We start from the raw sequence: 19209 nt of genomic DNA, 5'->3' as shown, positions 1-19209 counted from the left end.
ATGACAAGTCGTTGAGAGACAGAAGCGGATTAACGCGGTGTGTGTGTGTGTGTGTGTGTGTGTGTATGTATGTGCGAGAGAGAGAGAGAGAGAGAGAGAGAGAGATAGTTTTTCTTTCTTTTTTTTTTCAAAATAACCTATGTCTATGATCACTTGTATCCTCCTTCAAAATTTGAATTAAAGAAACAAAGCAAAACAAAACAAAACCCAACTCAAAAGAAATGACCTTTGCCCCGATCTACAACACACCATTGTTTCTTCAAGCCTGTCCTGACCTTACCGCTGGTCTGTCTGGCATTGACCCTGAAGCCTAAAGCCTGACAGAAGAGAATAGAAAGAAAAGAAAAGAAAAGGACCCCGATGACCAATAATCAATGGCCAAGTATACAAGAATAGCCACTGGCCAGTTGAAGTGACCAACACAATGACCAGTTCAAGTGTACCGGGTATTCTGTCGTACTCTGGCTGAACACTTTTACGTTGTTCATTTTTGTTCACAAAATGTTTACTTCAAATATTGATCGCTTAAAATAATTCTTAATTTGCCAACAACAAAAAAAAAAAACAACAAAAAAATAAAAAATAAAAAAATAAATAAAAAAAAGAATATCCATAACAACTTCAAGAAATCTCCAAATACCAAAGTAAGGAACGTTTCTGGCTCAAATCCCTACATCAATACACGCGCGTGATGGATTAACGTTTTAATGAACTGTGTTTTTTTTCTATTGGCTGAAGAAGGAATTTGAGCCCAAAACGTTTCATGATTTATATTTTGTTCTTTTTTAACGCAAAATATTGTTCATGACAACAATAGTGTGTTAAAGAAATAAGCACATAATTGCGGTGGGATACCAAGACCTGCAAATAAGTGTGCGACGGTCAAAAGTCAAAACACCAGCAGACTTTGACCTTGAGTGACCATGACCTTTGCATTGGGCACCTGAAATGTCTGACACGCCGATCGTAAATGATGACCTTAATGAACGGTCACTGGTTTATATCACGGCTATTTTTGGTATCTGTACCTACTTGTACTTATTTATCACTGAGATAGTCCAGATTCGCATGCTCTAATTGTTGACACTGAAAATCTCTCAAATTAATTCAAACTATTTTCCCATAAGTATTCAATAGTCTGATGCCACGTCCGCCCAGCAACGATCAGCTTGGTTCTAAACAAAGAAAATCGGTACTTTTTATTTTTAAAATGCTCGCTAGAACTGTTTCACATGTCATGAGATCAGAATGTATAAAAGTCAAAACATGATCAGATTTATAATGTTTTTCTCCTCTGGATAAACTTTTATGCTCGTTGGATAAGTATTTCATTAGGGCGTCCGCCATTGTTCCGATAGTTTAGAACCAGGTACTAAGTTACTATGCGTCAATACGAGGGAAATGACGTCACGACTGTTGAACACTATTACGAAATTCTGGCTCAAATTCCAGAACTTCTTGAGAATCTCTGAGTCATTAAAACTTATTGAAAATGAAAGATGAAGCTCGACTACATAAATTGAAGGATTTTGAAGTGCTATTTAATTTAATCTTCAGAAGGTGAATAGTTGATTTCTAAAGTTAATTAAAGCGAGTACATTTTTTTCTCCGAAAAATCACTGATGAAAATCTCTCAAATTCAAGATATTCTCCATTATACAAATAACCCTGTTGCCTGCTTTCGGCTATCGGACGTGTTAAACATGAATACCAAGGGCTTAAATTCACTGATCTGACCAATCACCTCAAAAAGGTGCTAAATCGGAGTTAGCTAAATGCCAAACATTTGTTTTAAAACTAATAAATAGAGGTACCTAAATGAGTCAATAAAATGGAGATAAAGATAAAGGGAGTAAATCTGACTCATGAATGAACAAGACAAAACAAACGGCCAAGGGCCGAAACGTCGTTTGTTTTGTGTTGTTCATTCATGAGTCAGATTTACTCCCTTTATCTTTATCTCCATTTGTTTTAAACGAGGTACACTGATTAGCAGGTCTAACAACCCAACGCAATGATGGGCCTGTTTTAACATTGTTGTAATGGAATATATGTAGATTGGTTTGAGAGTATTCACATTACAACCATGTGCCCATAACAATTTGGGTTATCTGACCAGCAATAAATATATGAACACATCGATATTGCAAAAACTATTTAGATAGATACTTGATTCAAATGACTGATAATGAAAATGACGCAATGGAATTCGATTCGACTTTGAACTCTCACAATAGATACATAATATGTCCGGTAATATCTATAACTAAATATAGGCCGTTTGATATCTATTGCATTGCAGGGAGAAGATAAGAGGAAAGTAGATCAACTTTATTTACTGTTTATGGAAATCTAAAATGGGTGTAGTGTCACCGAAAATTAGCCATTATACCTAAATGCTGTGACCCGAATCAATCAGTTCCAAAGATTTGGAACCTGGTGTGATGTAAAAAAATCTGGTTCTAATCTCATTCGAAGTGTAAAATCACTCTTCCGGAGGATTGAATACATCACTTGTTTAATTGATCTTCTGGTTTCAGAGTGATGGCATCTTATATTCTAGTTTAAATATTATGCTGGTCGTCAATTAAGATCACCCAACTTCGTCATTTTACGTCCCGTAAAATCTTAAGAATCTGCCTATACATCTTGCTAATAAAATAGTTACGCCATCTTATGATTCAATATGTAACCTATTCATTATTAATCCTCCAAAAGGCTGATAACGTACACACTTTCAATGAGTTTGATACCGGAAGAGTAGTAGGTGTGACACGTCAAGACTTCTTTGTCCTATTTTAACACAGGCTATGAATAGTATCTTAAAGTGTTGCAACCATCGCCATCTTCAGTCCTTGCCAGTCACCTGAAGCAATTAGCCCAACAGTTTATGAGTATTTGTGCGGCTGTGTGGTCTAGTGGTATGATACTCGCCTTCGGATCGGAAGGTCCTGGGTTCGAGTCCTTGGAGAAGGCTCTTTACTCACATTATCTCACTTAACTCAGGTGTAAAATGAGTACTTGGCCGTTAACGGACTTGTCTCTGTCCGAAAAAAATTGCAATATCGCCTAACATGGCCTTGTAAAGCGTTTTGAGCACGTTTAGTGAATATCGCGCTATATAAAAGCTTTTTTTTTTTAAATTTATCACAATATTTTGACAAACTAATGAGGGAATTGCAATGCGACACATGACAACGGCATACATTAAAAAAATCTCCTGTTTAAAAATCCTGAGTGTTGTTCAGGATCTGTGAGGCTGACTGATTGTGCTCTGGTGATAGGCAAGTATTTATAAGAGCTATGAATTCGGCCATAAGCGCTGTGCTAAAGCATTGAAAGAAAATACCCATACACTTTGTGGCTGACTGATTTAGCTGCGTGTAATCGATTTTAATAGTCGATACAAAACAACAACAAAAATAAAAAAATAAAATGAAGATGGAAGAATTAAAGACTTTATCCTAATAGATTATGATAGATATCATATCCACACCTCTTTATCTTGAAATAAAATCGATTTTAAGTGTGATTACAATAGTTATGGAAATACAACAGACCGGATCCGAACGTAACGTACTATAATCGATATTATATTCACACCTTTGTCTTTAAAACAATCGAATCTAAATCAATTTTGTTACAACTTTTTTTATGGGGAAAAAAGTGGCTTTTAATGCATAATGCAGTAAGTTTATTTTACTTTCTTTTGTCGTTTTCACGTTTAGGTTCACACAAATGTCGGCATAAATAATAATGATAACAACAACAACAACGACAAAAATAATAATAATAATAATAATAATAATAATAATAATAATAATAATAATAATAATAATAATAATAATAAGAAGAAGAAAGAAGAAGAAGAAGAAGAAGAAGAAGAAGAAGAAGAAGAAGAAGAAGAACCACACGACCATGATGACACAAACATTAACAATAACAGCAATAACAAAAATCACAGCAACATTAACAACAACAAAAAATAACACCTTCAACATCACGCGAACAATAACATTATAATATGTACAAATGAATACAACAATGGCTCTCACCGAGCACAGTGCTGGTACAATAAAAACCACCGAAATCTGACGAGAAAACAATTTGTACATGGTAAGGGAAGGGGGAAATTAAACGACAATTAATTGCCACCGTTGTTGTGGCAAACGGTCATTGAATAATTATTAAATATTTATCGCACGGACTCATCTTTCCACGAGTTAGGTCGATAGATAGATTGATGCTAACAATGATAGTATTGAGGCCAGAGATCATATTATGTGATACAATGTGATAGTATTGAAAGTAGTTGTTGTTATAGTAGTAGTAGTAGTAAGTCGTAGTAGTAGTAGTCGTAGTAGTAGTAGTAGTAGTAGTAGTAGTAGTAGTAGTAGTAGTAGTAGTGTAGTAGTAGTAGTAGTAGTAGTAGTAGTAGTAGTAGTAGTAGTAGTAGTAGTAGAAGCAGTCGTAGTAGTAGTATCACTAGTAGTCGTTGTTGTAGTACTAGTAGTAGTTGTAGTAATCGTAGCAAAAGTAGCAGCAGCAGCAGCAGCAGCAGTAGTAGTAGTAGTAGTAGTAGTAGTAGTAGTAGTAGTAGTAGCACCAGCAGCAGTAGCAGTAGTAGTAGTAGTCGTAGTAGCAGCAGTAGTAGTAGTAGTAGTAGTAGTAGTAGTAGTAGTAGTAGTAGTAGTAGTAGTAGTAGTAGTAGTAGTAGTAGTAGATGGTATCGTTTTTGTTGTTGTTGTAGCTGTTGAGCAGTCCAAGCCGCTTATTCGGAACAGCTACGCAACGCAGAAATGATTTCAATTAAGCCGTGTCCCGATTATCCGAACGCTGCGAATGGCCCTCATGATTGACACGACCTACATGATTGGCGAGCAAGATTGAACCAAAGTTTGATGAGATTCTGAAATAGTTCCAATTGGCCACACATAAACACACACATAAACACATACACATGCACACAATCTTGTGTGGTGGGATATTCACTTAAACACGTTCAATGCACTTTACAAACGGTTCCAAGTCAACAGCATATTTAACATAATAAAGGATGAGACACGACGCACGTAAGGAGTCATTACACTTCCTCCTAATCCTAAACCAGTAGAACATGTTCGGAAAAAATAATTCGATCAGAGGCGCAATCGTTCAAACTAAGCGGTTTTCCAATTACCTGCTTGGACTGTACATTGTGTAAATTTTATAATTACGGATGGATGTAGCGGATTAAGAAGAAAAAAAATCCTTGATCTATAAATAGTAACATAAAAATAGATCAGATATAAAAGGATAGATTGTAGTGGTGGTTGATGTTATATTATAGTTATATACAGTTATATTATAGTTATATAAAGGGAAATGCTTGTTTCTGTGATACATTCAAGGAGTACACGAGTGTAGGGAATGAATCAAACAAGAACGAATGAATTCCCCAAGAGCTCTCTCTCTCTCTCTCTCTCTCTCTCGCTCTCTCTCTCTCTCTCTCTCTCTCTCTCTCTCTCTCTCTTTTCTAGAAAGCGCAGTCTCACATGTATATAATTATGGCGTGTGTAATTTCCTCTCCAAGCCAACATATATACATAATAAGTGCATGCGTCCTCCATGCAATTTTCAGATTGTATCGATTCTCTACAATCTAGACAGCACGACATCCTGACGGGGCAGCGTAGTTCAGAGGTAAGGTCATCGCAAAAAGATACCGAGTTCGATCCTAACCGCCAAACAATCAATGTAGAGCAAGTCAATTTGCTCGAGCTTACGGCAGCGCTTTTCTTGCGGAATCCTGGTTCAGCACTCAAGGTAACAACTAGTGCGGGGCGGTCCTTGGCAAGCTTAAGGACCACGGTCCTACGGTCCTTGGGAAATGAAGACCGCAAGGACCGGTCCTAGACCGGTCCGTTCATTCTTGAACCGTTAAAGACCGCTACACGATGAAAACCGTGGCCTACAGGAGTAAAACACACGGAGTAGTCACACTCATTTCAAATTGTAACCTAATTAGAGAAGAGGGGTAATGCCTTCTTTATTTGCTCACCGTACTTCATTGTTACTTCGATAATTTAATAAAATTTGAAATTTATCCCCATTAACGGAGATAATGGCATCGCCCAAGGCGTTGATCGAGTTGTTCGTGGCGTTGATACACACACGCAACTCCTACCCCCCCCCCCCCCCCCACACACACACACACACATTAGAGGGCAGCGAGCATTGAAGAGTAAGAGAGAGACGTGAAGTTATAATAAGAGGGGGTGGATGAGGTGATAAGAGGGGTCGATGGTGACTTTTCGCCAGATCTAACAAACTCAGCTACCCATTCATTGCTGAGTAGACAGGGATTCAGAAAAAAATCGACTGCACCCGGGATCGATCTCTGGCCCTTTGCGTATAAAGAGAGTGCTCTATCAACTGAGCTATCGGGGTCCCCAAATATTCTATTGGACTTTTTTAAAATTCAGACGTTATAACTGGGTTTTTTGGAAGGAAGAAACTAATGAAACTCATATTATTTGATTAGTAAAAACACCAAACGAAATTTTAATATTATTGTATTATTTTAAATGACAACACTGCGATAGAAAGGAGTGGTGACAAGAGATGGACAAAAGAAAACAAAAAATCGGATTTGCTACTTGCTAGGTTCGACACACACACACACACACACACACACACACAACACACACATCTTTTGTAGTCACATACATTTCAAACAATAACCCATTAGAGAAGAGGGGTCATGCCTTCACCATAGATCATTGTCATTGCGATCATTATGGTGTAGTAAATTTTGAAATTTACCCCGTATAATGGAATCGTCCAAGGCGTGCGCCTCCTGTTCCCCCCATCTCACACACGAAAGGGCGGTTTGCGGAGTGGAGGTTGGTGGTCGTCTGCCTGTATGGTCGTCTGTGTCGTTTAGTGTATGGCAAAGGGGGGTGGGTGCGATTAATTAAGTGGGATGGGTGGTGATTGGTGGAAGATAGGCAACCGAAGCAACGAATCGCTGGGGAAGTAGTAGGCTATGGCGCGAGACCGTAGGACCGTCGTCCTTGCAAGGACCGCCCCGCACTAGTTGAAAGGTGATAAGAAGTGAGGACCGCCGCCGATCTTCCCCTCTGGGACCGGTCTTCGGTTCACAGCTAAAAGACCGTCGGACCGCGGTCTAGACCGGTCTTCAGCGCGGCACTAGTAACAACGGTAAGACTTGCAGTTTTACAACATAATAAATTCTAAAAAAAAAAAAAAAAAAAAAAAAAACTATAATGAAAAGGAAATTAAGATTCGCCTTTATAAGGTTAACATTGGCGTGTCTTGGAACATTCTAGATGAGAGCATCTCTGTCGTATACAACAAAAACATCATTTTAAAATTTAACTTATCTGACTATTTATTTATTTTTCTTGTCAGATATTTTCACATTCAAATCAATGAATTCGACTACTCCAAACTTGATTAAAAATGCCAAACCTAAGACTTCAAAGAAGGATCAGATCTGGGATTAATGGACAGGTTAAAGGCCATCTTGATTCATCGATATTAGAAGTAAAATATTCCTGGCCAAATTTAGAAAATGTATTTTGTCGGTGTTATACAGATCTGACATTTAGCCAGGTATTAATTATTAGCCCCAACGAACCGCATGTCTTTAATTTATCACGGGTAAAACAAATGGCGTAATGGTTAATAATACGTTATCTTTAGAACTTCGCCATCACATAATCAGACCTGCCTGACTACACATAAAGTCCGTGTCGAACAACGACTTTTCGGCTCCAATCAGAACAGTACCGCCGTATTATAAAATAAATATTATATTTTAAAAAAAAACACAAATAATAATATAATAATAAAAAATACACTTGTTGAGCGCTTTCCATGAAACCAAACGTCTCAAAGCGCTTTACGGATAATGATTACGTTACGAACATATTATGTATATTTAAAATGAAATATTGAAACAACATACAAATTGCTAAATAATAGTAGTAGAAACATTACAATCGGCATGGTGGAAAACGAATGTTGAAAAAGTGGGCTTTTTAAAGCAGATTTGAAGTTTGAGGTACTTCGATTTCTCTAATGGGTTGCGGGAGGGTATTCCAGAGGGTATTCCAGAGTTTGGGGCCATAACTCTGAAAAGAGCGATCACCAAAAGATTTTATTTTTTGGTACAGATAATAAAGTGGTGTTGCGTGATGATCCGTGACCTTCGTTATTCTAGTCACGAAGGCCACGGATGATCGAAGGTTTCTGGCTCGATGCTTAAGGTTTATAAGTTCATAAAGATAAAGAGGGGCTAAATTGTTGAGCCATTTAAAAACTAATAAAGCGATTTTGTAATCTATTCTATAGCGGACAGGAAGCCAGTGCAAACTTTCCAAAAGTGGGATGATATGGTCGAATTTTCTTTTTTTGATATATTATTATGCGGGCTGCTGTTTTGTACCCGTTGTAATTTACCAGTTAAATTCGGGTGGAGACCTGACAAAAGGGAATTGCAATAATCGAGTTTTTATAAAACAAAAGAAACCATTAACTTTTTGGTAAAATTTTCAGTTAAAATCTTTCTGACAAGGAATATAACATTGATTTCAAAACTCAAAGATTTACAGACACGAAATAACATGGATATATTTTTATCGATGATGACCCCCAGATTCCTAACCTGCTTAGACAAATTCACTTCACTTTTATTTATAATATTGCTTCTAGTTTCCAATTGCTTTGTTTAGGTGGTTTTGGCCAATAAAAACACTTTCAGTTTTGGGTTCGTTTAGTTGGAGGTTGTTCTCAACCATCCAGTTCTTAATGTCAATCATGTATTTTTTAAAACGCCGAACTGTATCATGAATATCAGAAGAAAAAAAAACAACAACAAAGATTTATATATCTGAGAGTCATCTGCATATAAGTGGTACAGAGAGTTATGGGAAGCAATAATATGTGATAATATGTAGTATATCGCCATATCTGGACTCAAGAGGCAATCCAACGACTGAACGGCTGTTTTGACTGTACTCGGTGGGAGACATTAATGGTAGAAGGTGACAGTATTGATGAATGGACCGAAACTGTGACATGTTATATTGCATTTTGTGTGGATTTATGCGTGGAAAAAAAAAAGAAATTAAGATATTTCCTAACAATAAGCCATGGGTTACAAAGCGACTTAAATATTTACTCAATGAAAAGAAAATTGCCTATATGAGTGGTGACATTAAACTAGAATTTGAAAAGGGAAAGGAGATCAGAAATACAATAAAAGAAGAAAAGGTTGAATACAAAAAAAAATGGAGCGACAACAGAGATCGGGCTGCGCAAGGAAAGCATGGGAGATGATAAAGCAAATGGGAGGAGTAGACCAAAAGAAACGAACATTCCCACAAGGAAAAACGAAAACTGATGTCAACAAATTAAATGATTTTTACTGTCGTTTTGACAGGCTCCCACCTGTTCACAACGGTTTGTCAAATAACAATGAGCCACCTCCAGATGTTGAAGAAGAAACTGTAAGCTCCCTCTTCCGCACCAGGACCAGACAACATTACCGGAACTATTTTGAAAAACTGTCACCAACAACTGGCTATACCTTATACAAAACTTTCTCAAAGGTCAATCGATGAACAATCAATGCCAGTACTTTGGAAAACATCGATTGTCGTTCCAGTTCCAAAAAAGCGTTGTCCGACCGTATTGAACGACTTCCGTCCAGTGGGGCTCATCGCTTGTAATGAAATGTTTAGAAAAAATTTAAAATCTGAGCTCCTACAAAAATGTTATGACCTGAAATTGCTAGATCCGTACCAATTTGCATACCAGCAACATCTCAGTGTAGAAGACACACTATTAACCGCCACAAATTCGATCTCAAAACACCTTGACCAAACGCCCTCGAATTACGCCAGAATCCTGTTTGTCGACTTTTCGTCAGCTTTTAATGCCATGAACACAGATATTTTGCTTCAAAAGTTGTGCAACATGGATATTCCAAACTACCTTATTAAATGGTATAAAGAGTTTCTGACCCATAGACCGCAATGTGTAAAATTGGGTGAACGTATCTCCAACAAAAGAACGTTGTCGAACGGATGTCCCCAAGGCTGCGTGAGTTCCCCAATCCTGTACATCTTATACACCAACGACTGCAGACCATCCTTTGAAAATTGTTTTATAGTGAAATATGCAGATGATACTGCTATTCTTGGCTTATTAAAAGATAAAGTTACCGAAAGGAATTATTTCAAACAAATAAATATATTCACCGATTGGTGTAAACAAAATCAGCTTGAATTAAATGTTGAAAAAACGAAAGAACAGGTGTTTGGTGTAAAAAATTAAAACGACTTAAAGTGTGTGACGATCGGTAAAGATGATGTTGAGATAGTTGACTATTTTAAATATTTAGGAATAACCATTGATAGTTCCCTCAATTTCTCTCAACATATTAATATAATATCTAAGAAAGTTGCCCAAAGATTATACATCCTAAGGAAATTGAGAACATTTCAAGTAAGGAAGAAAACTATGTTAAGAGTTTATGACATCATTGATTAAAAGTGTAATTGCGTTTGGCTGCACCATATGGTTTGGAGGATGCCGACTTAAAGATAAATCAAAAATTTCAAAATATATCAAAGAGGCATCAAAAATAATAAACCATCCTCTTGATGGGGTAGAAAGAATTCATGGAAAAGCAATAGAAAGGAAAGAATTCTCAATTACCAACAATAAAAAACATATTTTATACCATGAATTTAGTCTTTTACCATCTGGGAGAAGGTTTTGTCAGATTAAATGTAGAACTAGCAAGTATAAATCAACGTTCGTTCCATCAGCAATAAAAATGTTGAATATTTCATATGGTACAGAAAAACCAAGGATTGATTCGTTGACTGATTAACTGATTAATTTATTTAATGTAAGATTAACTGACCAATTGATAATGATGATAATTTTTGGTGTCGAATTGCCACAATCGTAACAAATTGAAAACGAAATGAATATGTTTATGTTGTGTATATCGCACGTGTGAAAGAAATAGAGGAAGAGAGAGAGAGAGAGAGAGAGAGAGAGAGAGAGAGAGAGAGAGAGAGAGAGAGAGAAAAATAAGTAGGAGTGAAATATCTGTTCAATGTTACAGTTATCGTTTAACGTTATAACAAGTGTAACTAAATGAAAAATTGCCATATTTATGGACAATAAAGATCTATTATTATTATTATTATTATTAATGGCTCCGTGTATAGGCTGAAGAGAATTGGTCCAAGGAACGAGGCTTGTGGCACACCATACGGCAGTTCTTTCTCCTCTGTGGTCCGTGTAGCGCTTATTTTTACACATTGTTTACGTTATTTTAGATAAGACTCTAACCACTCGAGTACAGTTTCTGATAGACCAAAAAGTGTTTTCATCATGTGGAATAGAATTTCGTGGTCGATGGAATCGAAGGCTGAACCAAGGTCGAGCATGTTGAGAAAAAAAAAAGTAACACACACATTTTGGCCAAAAAACTCGAATTTATATATTGATCGGCTAAATTGACCCTAATCTTGTCCAAAAAAAAAAACCCCTCTCAAACCTGGGACTACAAGGAAGACTTCAAAGAAGTCCAAGCTTTGAGAATGTTTGACGATACGAGGGTCATTTCAATCGATCGATATTTGAAAAATGAGTATTCTGGCCAAAAATTTTAAACACGTTTTTATCTTTTAGAGTACGACAAAGTTGATAAATCCTTGTTTGACTAAATCTTGTTGAAATAACTTTTTTAAAGATTGTCCAGCGTATTTTACGACTAATAGTAACGGGGACTTTTCTGCCCACCGTTATCTGGATTAAACGCGATATCTTAAGATTTCCACTTGTTTTATTACTCTTAAAGGTAAATTTCTGCTTAAAGTCGATACCTCTTGTTGATCCTACATTCTCTGTTCTCTGTCTAAGCGTGCTCCATTGATACTGGATAAAGTGAGTTTTGCTTCAAACTTAAAATCTCTTTGGTCCGATGGTGTTCACTTAATCAGATCTCCACTGTATACATTTTTGAACACTAATTGTCATTATTGGTATATATTATGCGTAATATCAGGGCTACGTGGGATGATGGGCATGGGGAAGATTGAGGTTATTATTATATCAGTGATTACACTGTTTATATATATAATATATATTATATATATATAATATATATATATATATATATATATAAATAGAGAGAGAGAGAGAGAGAGAGAGAGAGAGAGAGAAGAGAGAGAGAGAGAGAGAGAGAGAGAGAGAGGAGGGGGGGGGGAATGTTTTGGAGGAGACTAACGGCACTTACTAAATGCTTTGGTCATTTCAGTGCCAGAAAAAAAGAGATGGAATAGTCTCAACTAATATTAATAATAATAATAATAATAATAATAATAATAATAATAAATAATAATAATAATAATAATAATAATAATAATAATATAATAATGACGGAAAGCTACTTGCCAAAACAATAATTATAATAGCCTATATATGCACCAGAGAATCCGACCAACTGAATAAACGACAAACTACGACGACCACGTATACACTACCCAGTACTCAAACGATCGATTCACACTAATTACTAGTGCCGCGCTGAAGACCGGTCTAGACCGCGGTCCGACGGTCTTTTAGCTGTGAACCGAAGACCGGTCCCAGAGGGGAAGATCGGCGGCGGTCCTCACTTCTTATCACCTTTCAACTAGTGCGGGGCGGTCCTTGCAAGGACGACGGTCCTACGGTCTCGCGCCATAGCCTACTACTTCCCCAGCGATTCGTTGCTTCGGTTGCCTATCTTCCACCAATCACCACCCATCCCACTTAATTAATCGCACCCACCCCCCTTTGCCATACACTAAACGACACAGACGACCATACAGGCAGACGACCACCAACCTCCACTCCGCAAACCGCCCTTTCGTGTGTGAGATGGGGGGAACAGGAGGCGCACGCCTTGGACGATTCCATTATACGGGGTAAATTTCAAAATTTACTACACCATAATGATCGCAATGACAATGATCTATGGTGAAGGCATGACACCTCTTCTCTAATGGGTTATTGTTTGAAATGTATGTGACTACAAAAGATGTGTGTGTTTGTGTGTGTGTGTGTGTGTGTGTGTGTGTCGAACCTAGCAAGTAGCAAATCCGATTTTTTGTTTTCTTTTGTCCATCTCTTGTCACCACTCCTTTCTATCGCAGTGTTGTCATTTAAAATAATACAATAATATTAAAATTTCGTTTGGTGTTTTTACTAATCAAATAATATGAGTTTCATTAGTTTCTTCCTTCCAAAAAACCCAGTTATAACGTCTGAATTTTAAAAAAGTCCAATAGAATATTTGGGGACCCCGATAGCTCAGTTGATAGAGCACTCTCTTTATACGCAAAGGGCCAGAGATCGATCCCGGGTGCAGTCGATTTTTTTCTGAATCCCTGTCTACTCAGCAATGAATGGGTAGCTGAGTTTGTTAGATCTGGCGAAAAGTCACCATCGACCCCTCTTATCACCTCATCCACCCCCTCTTATTATAACTTCACGTCTCTCTCTTACTCTTCAATGCTCGCTGCCCTCTAATGTGTGTGTGTTGGGGGGGGGGGGGGGGGGGGGGGGGGTAGGAGTTGCGTGTGTGTATCAACGCCACGAACAACTCGATCAACGCCTTGGGCGATGCCATTATCTCCGTTAATGGGGATAAATTTCAAATTTTATTAAATTATCGAAGTAACAATGAAGTACGGTGAGCAAATAAAGAAGGCATCACCCCTCTTCTCTAATTAGGTTACAATTTGAAATGAGTGTGACTACTCCGTGTGTTTTACTCCTGTAGGCCACGGTTTTCATCGTGTAGCGGTCTTTAACGGTTCAAGAATGAACGGACCGGTCTAGGACCGGTCCTTGCGGTCTTCATTTCCCAAGGACCGTAGGACCGTGGTCCTTAAGCTTGCCAAGGACCGCCCCGCACTACTAATTACGCACTAGAGCTTGGAGTCAAAGAGTATAAAGTCGTTATTCAATTATATTGTACTTGTACCATTACGTACTTTCACGAGGTCTGTCAACCAATTCGCCGTTATCATTATTATTTGTATTGTAGCGGTATTTTTGCCTTTTAAAGTTGGTGAACCAATTGTTAAGGACAATGAATTATAACATACTAAAATGTTGCTATTTGGTACAGATAAGACGATGCTTAGGATCTTAGGTTTCCACCAAAGGCGCTATAGAAATGTGCTTCTTCTTATTCTTCTTCTCCTCCTCATCCTCTTCATAATCCTCATTATTATATTAATTATTATTATTATTATTATATTATTATTATTATTATTATTATTATTATTATTATTTATTATTATTATTATTATTATTATTACTATTATCATTATTATTATAATAATTATTATTATTAACATCATCATTATTATTATTACCACATTATTTTTTACATGTCAATTCTCTAATTTTAGCAATCTTCGTAGAATGAGGTCTAAATACTTAGTGTCATAACTGGTATCGATTAAAATTCGTAATGATTACGGAAGTGTCGTGGTATTTGGCAGGTCTGGTTGTTATCATAACGGTGGCAAACCTTATCATTCACAACAACTTTCTATCCAGGGGGGCAAAGTCCAAATTTGATAAAACACATTCCTTGTTCTGAAATTCTCTGGAAAAAAAAACAAACACATTTTTTAAATTTTGGCCAAAAAATTGTCCTTCAAATGTCGAACGATTAAAATGGCCTATAACTTGACAAAATCTCTCAAACCTGGGACTTCACGGAATTCCAAGCTTTGAGAGTTTTTGACAAGATGAGGGTCGTTCTCATCGATCGGTATTAGAATGACGAGTTTTCTGGCCAAAAAAAATTAAATTAATGTGTTTTGTTTTTTTTACTCCGAGTACTTCAGTGTTGTGCGGAGACATTCACACGAGATCGTACAGGGAAAAACCCTTTAAATTGGACTCGCGAAAAGTAGAGGGTGCGTTTTATGTGAATGTTATACCTAGTCAAGAAAAGGAGAAATAAGCTGTATGTGAGTGCGCAAGAGAGAGAGAGAGAGAGAGAGAGAGAGAGAGAGAGAGAGAGAGTATATGTGCGTGCGTGTGTGTTTGCTTGCGATTCTACGTGTGAATGTCTTAGTGTGTGTGTGTGTGTGTGTGTGTGTGAGAGAGAGAGAGAGAGAGAGAGAGAGAACATGAGAGAGAAAGAGAGGAGAGTTAGACAGACAGAAAGAGAGTGAGAGAGGGAGAACAAGAGAGACAAAAAGAGAAAGTAAGAGAGAGACAGCAACTGCTCTTGATATGTATAAGCTGGAGATGGATGACTGAATGATGAATGTTATTGCAGATCATGAGAGAGAGAGAGAGAGATAGATATGATAGATAGATAGATAGATAGATGATAGATAGATAGATAGATAGAAGAAGATAAGAGAGAGAGAGAGAGCGAGAGAGAGAGAGAGAGAGAGAGAGAGAGAGGGAGAGAGAGAGACAGACAGACAGACAGAGAGGATGTTTCGGAGCAGTCTAACGACTACACACTTTGGTCAGAAAAAAAAAGCGATGAGACAGTCCCATAAATGTATAATAATAATAATAATAATAATAATAATAATAATAATAATAATAATAATAATAATAATAATAATAATAATAATAATAATAATAATAATAATAATAATAATAATAATTGTAGAAAGTTTCAGTTATTCCCTAAATGCGGTAAAGCATATAAATATTTCTTATGTTTAAAAAAAAAAAACAGTAAAGAAAAAAGAGGCAAATAAATGAGGATAAGTTCACACAGAGCATGGGAGTAAATCTAGGAGCCATCTCTATCCTTGTGTCCGGTGTCTAGTCCAAGAAGAGACTGGGAGGAGGACGAGAAAGACAGAGGAAAAAGGTAAGAGTGGACAGGGGAACTAGAGGGAAAGAGCGTGCCATTTTACAACGAAAGTCGTGGGGTAGGGGGGGGGGGCGGAGAGAGACAAACACACACAGAGAGAGAGAGAGAGAGAGAGAGAGAGAGAGAGAGGAGATAGAGAGAGAGAGAGGGGGGGGGGGGACGGGTGAAAGAAGGAGAAGAAGGCGAGAGATAGAGAGAGAAATGAGGGAGGGGGTAAGAAGAAAAAAAAGAAAAGAGAGAGAGAGAGAGAGAGAGAGAGAGAGAGAGAGAGAGAGAGGAGATAGAGAGAGGGGGGGGGGACGGGTGAAAGAAGGAGAGGAAGGCGAGAGATAGAGAGAGAAATGAGGGAGGGGGTAAGAAGAAAAAAAGAAAGAGAGAGAGAGAGAGAGAGAGGAGGAGATAGAGAGAGAGAGGGGGGGGGAGGACGGGTGAAAGAAGGAGAAGAAGGCGAGAGATAGAGAGAGAAATGAGGGAGGGGGTAAGAAGAAAAAAAAAGAAAAGAGGAGAGAGAGAGAGAGAGAGAGAGAGAGAGAGAGGGGGGGGGGAGAAAAGAGAAAGGAAGAAAGGGAGGGGGGAGGGTGTGTTTTTGTGTGTGTGTGTGTGTGTGTGTGTGTGTGTGTGTGTGTGTAAGAAAACCAATGAACCCATAACCAATGAAATGTTTTGCCTTCATTTATTTAATGGGGCATCACCTTATCATTTGAGCGATAATAGTAATACACCTTATAATACAGAAACGCCAGGAGTTCCAAAAGAAAAGAGAGAGAGAGAGAGAGAGAGAGAGAGAGAGAGAAAGAGAGAGAGAGAGAGAGAGAGAGAGAGAAAAGAGAAAGGAAGAAAGGGAGGGGGAGGGTGTGTTTTGTGTGTGTGTGTGTGTGTGTGTGTGTGTGTAAGAAAACCAATGAACCCATAACCAATGAAATGTTTTGCCTTCATTTATTTAATGGGGCATCACCTTATCATTTGAGCGATAATAGTAATACATCTTATAATACAGAAACGCCAGGAGTACACCAATTTTCTTTCACACAATAGACAATGAATTCCCAAAAGACCATCACGTATTTTATGATCTAGACTCTGAGATAACGCCTTATTCTAAATGTGGCCTATCGCCTCATAAAATAAATTAAATTTAAAGTAAATTTGTTGTCCGAAATATGAGACTTTGTTTAAGTTGGGTTGTTTTTTGTTTGTTTTGTTCTTTTTATAAATGTTTTAATGAGAATAACGAATAATTTCATGATTAAAATTTATTAAATTGACTAAAACTAAAATGACAACATTTCTGGTTATTTTAGCTTTAAAACTCCTTTCTGGCATCTGGTTTGCCTTTTTTGGCTAGAAAACTTTAACCTCGTATTGTGATCGGTTACAATCATCCCTAATTTGAAAGTTAAACCCGAGACTTCGAAACAAAAACAAAAACTTTGTTTTGTGGCCAAAATGTACAAAGGCGATTAGTCAGTCTGTGTGCGGTAAAATATTGGATATCGTCTATGTTGAAAACCAAACCCAAGACTTCTTTTTTTCTCCGAAAAATCACTGATGAAAATCTCTCAAATTCAAGATATTCTCCATTATACAAATAACCCTGTTGCCTGCTTTCGGCTATCGGACGTGTTAAACATGAATATCAAGGGCTTAAATTCACTGATCTGACCAATCACCTCAAAAAGGTGCTAAATCGGAGTTAGCTAAATGCCAAACATTTGTTTTAAAACTAATAAATAGAGGTACCTAAATGAGTCAATAAAATGGAGATAAAGATAAAGGGAGTAAATCTGACTCATGAATGAACAAGACAAAACAAACGGCCAAGGCCGAAACGTCGTTTGTTTTGTGTTGTTCATTCATGAGTCAGATTTACTCCCTTTATCTTTATCTCCATTTGTTTTAAACGAGGTACACTGATTAGCAGGTCTAACAACCCAACGCAATGATGGGCCTGTTTTAACATTGTTGTAATGGAATATATGTAGATTGGTTTGAGAGTATTCACATTACAACCATGTGCCCATAACAATTTGGGTTATCTGACCAGCAATAAATATATGAACACATCGATATTGCAAAAACTATTTAGATAGATACTTGATTCAAATGACTGATAATGAAAATGACGCAATGGAATTCGATTCGACTTTGAACTCTCACAATAGATACATAATATGTCCGGTAATATCTATAACTAAATATAGGCCGTTTGATATCTATTGCATTGCAGGGAGAAGATAAGAGGAAAGTAGATCAACTTTATTTACTGTTTATGGAAATCTAAAATGGGTGTAGTGTCACCGAAAATTAGCCATTATACCTAAATGCTGTGACCCGAATCAATCAGTTCCAAAGATTTGGAACCTGGTGTGATGTAAAAAAATCTGGTTCTAATCTCATTCGAAGTGTAAAATCACTCTTCCGGAGGATTGAATACATCACTTGTTTAATTGATCTTCTGGTTTCAGAGTGATGGCATCTTATATTCTAGTTTAAATATTATGCTGGTCGTCAATTAAGATCACCCAACTTCGTCATTTTACGTCCCGTAAAATCTTAAGAATCTGCCTATACATCTTGCTAATAAAATAGTTACGCCATCTTATGATTCAATATGTAACCTATTCATTATTAATCCTCCAAAAGGCTGATAACGTACACACTTTCAATGAGTTTGATACCGGAAGAGTAGTAGGTGTGACACGTCAAGACTTCTTTGTCCTATTTTAACACAGGCTATGAATAGTATCTTAAAGTGTTGCAACCATCGCCATCTTCAGTCCTTGCCAGTCACCTGAAGCAATTAGCCCAACAGTTTATGAGTATTTGTGCGGCTGTGTGGTCTAGTGGTATGATACTCGCCTTCGGATCGGAAGGTCCTGGGTTCGAGTCCTTGGAGAAGGCTCTTTACTCACATTATCTCACTTAACTCAGGTGTAAAATGAGTACTTGGCCGTTAACGGACTTGTCTCTGTCCGAAAAAAATTGCAATATCGCCTAACATGGCCTTGTAAAGCGTTTTGAGCACGTTTAGTGAATATCGCGCTATATAAAAGCTTTTTTTTTTTTTAATTTATCACAATATTTTGACAAACTAATGAGGGAATTGCAATGCGACACATGACAACGGCATACATTAAAAAAATCTCCTGTTTAAAAATCCTGAGTGTTGTTCAGGATCTGTGAGGCTGACTGATTGTGCTCTGGTGATAGGCAAGTATTTATAAGAGCTATGAATTCGGCCATAAGCGCTGTGCTAAAGCATTGAAAGAAAATACCCA

At 37.3% G+C, this 19209-nt stretch overlaps 1 protein-coding gene across 1 annotated transcript in view; it reads right to left on the bottom strand.

The window, feature by feature from the left end:
* LOC144970676 (carnitine O-palmitoyltransferase 1, liver isoform-like) overlaps positions 1–19209 on the bottom strand; it is a 78181-nt gene that overhangs the window by 41329 nt on the left and 17643 nt on the right. The gene's annotated exons all lie outside the window — the stretch shown is intronic.

The sequence above is a fragment of the Berghia stephanieae genome, chromosome 4 (genome assembly GCF_034508935.2).
Source record: "Berghia stephanieae isolate SIO BIC M18660-M18661 chromosome 4, UCSD_Bste_1.3, whole genome shotgun sequence".
Lineage (NCBI taxonomy): Eukaryota > Metazoa > Mollusca > Gastropoda > Nudibranchia > Aeolidiidae > Berghia > Berghia stephanieae.
Note: the sequence above shows the minus strand (reverse complement) of the source record. Positions and strands in the feature narration are given on the sequence as shown.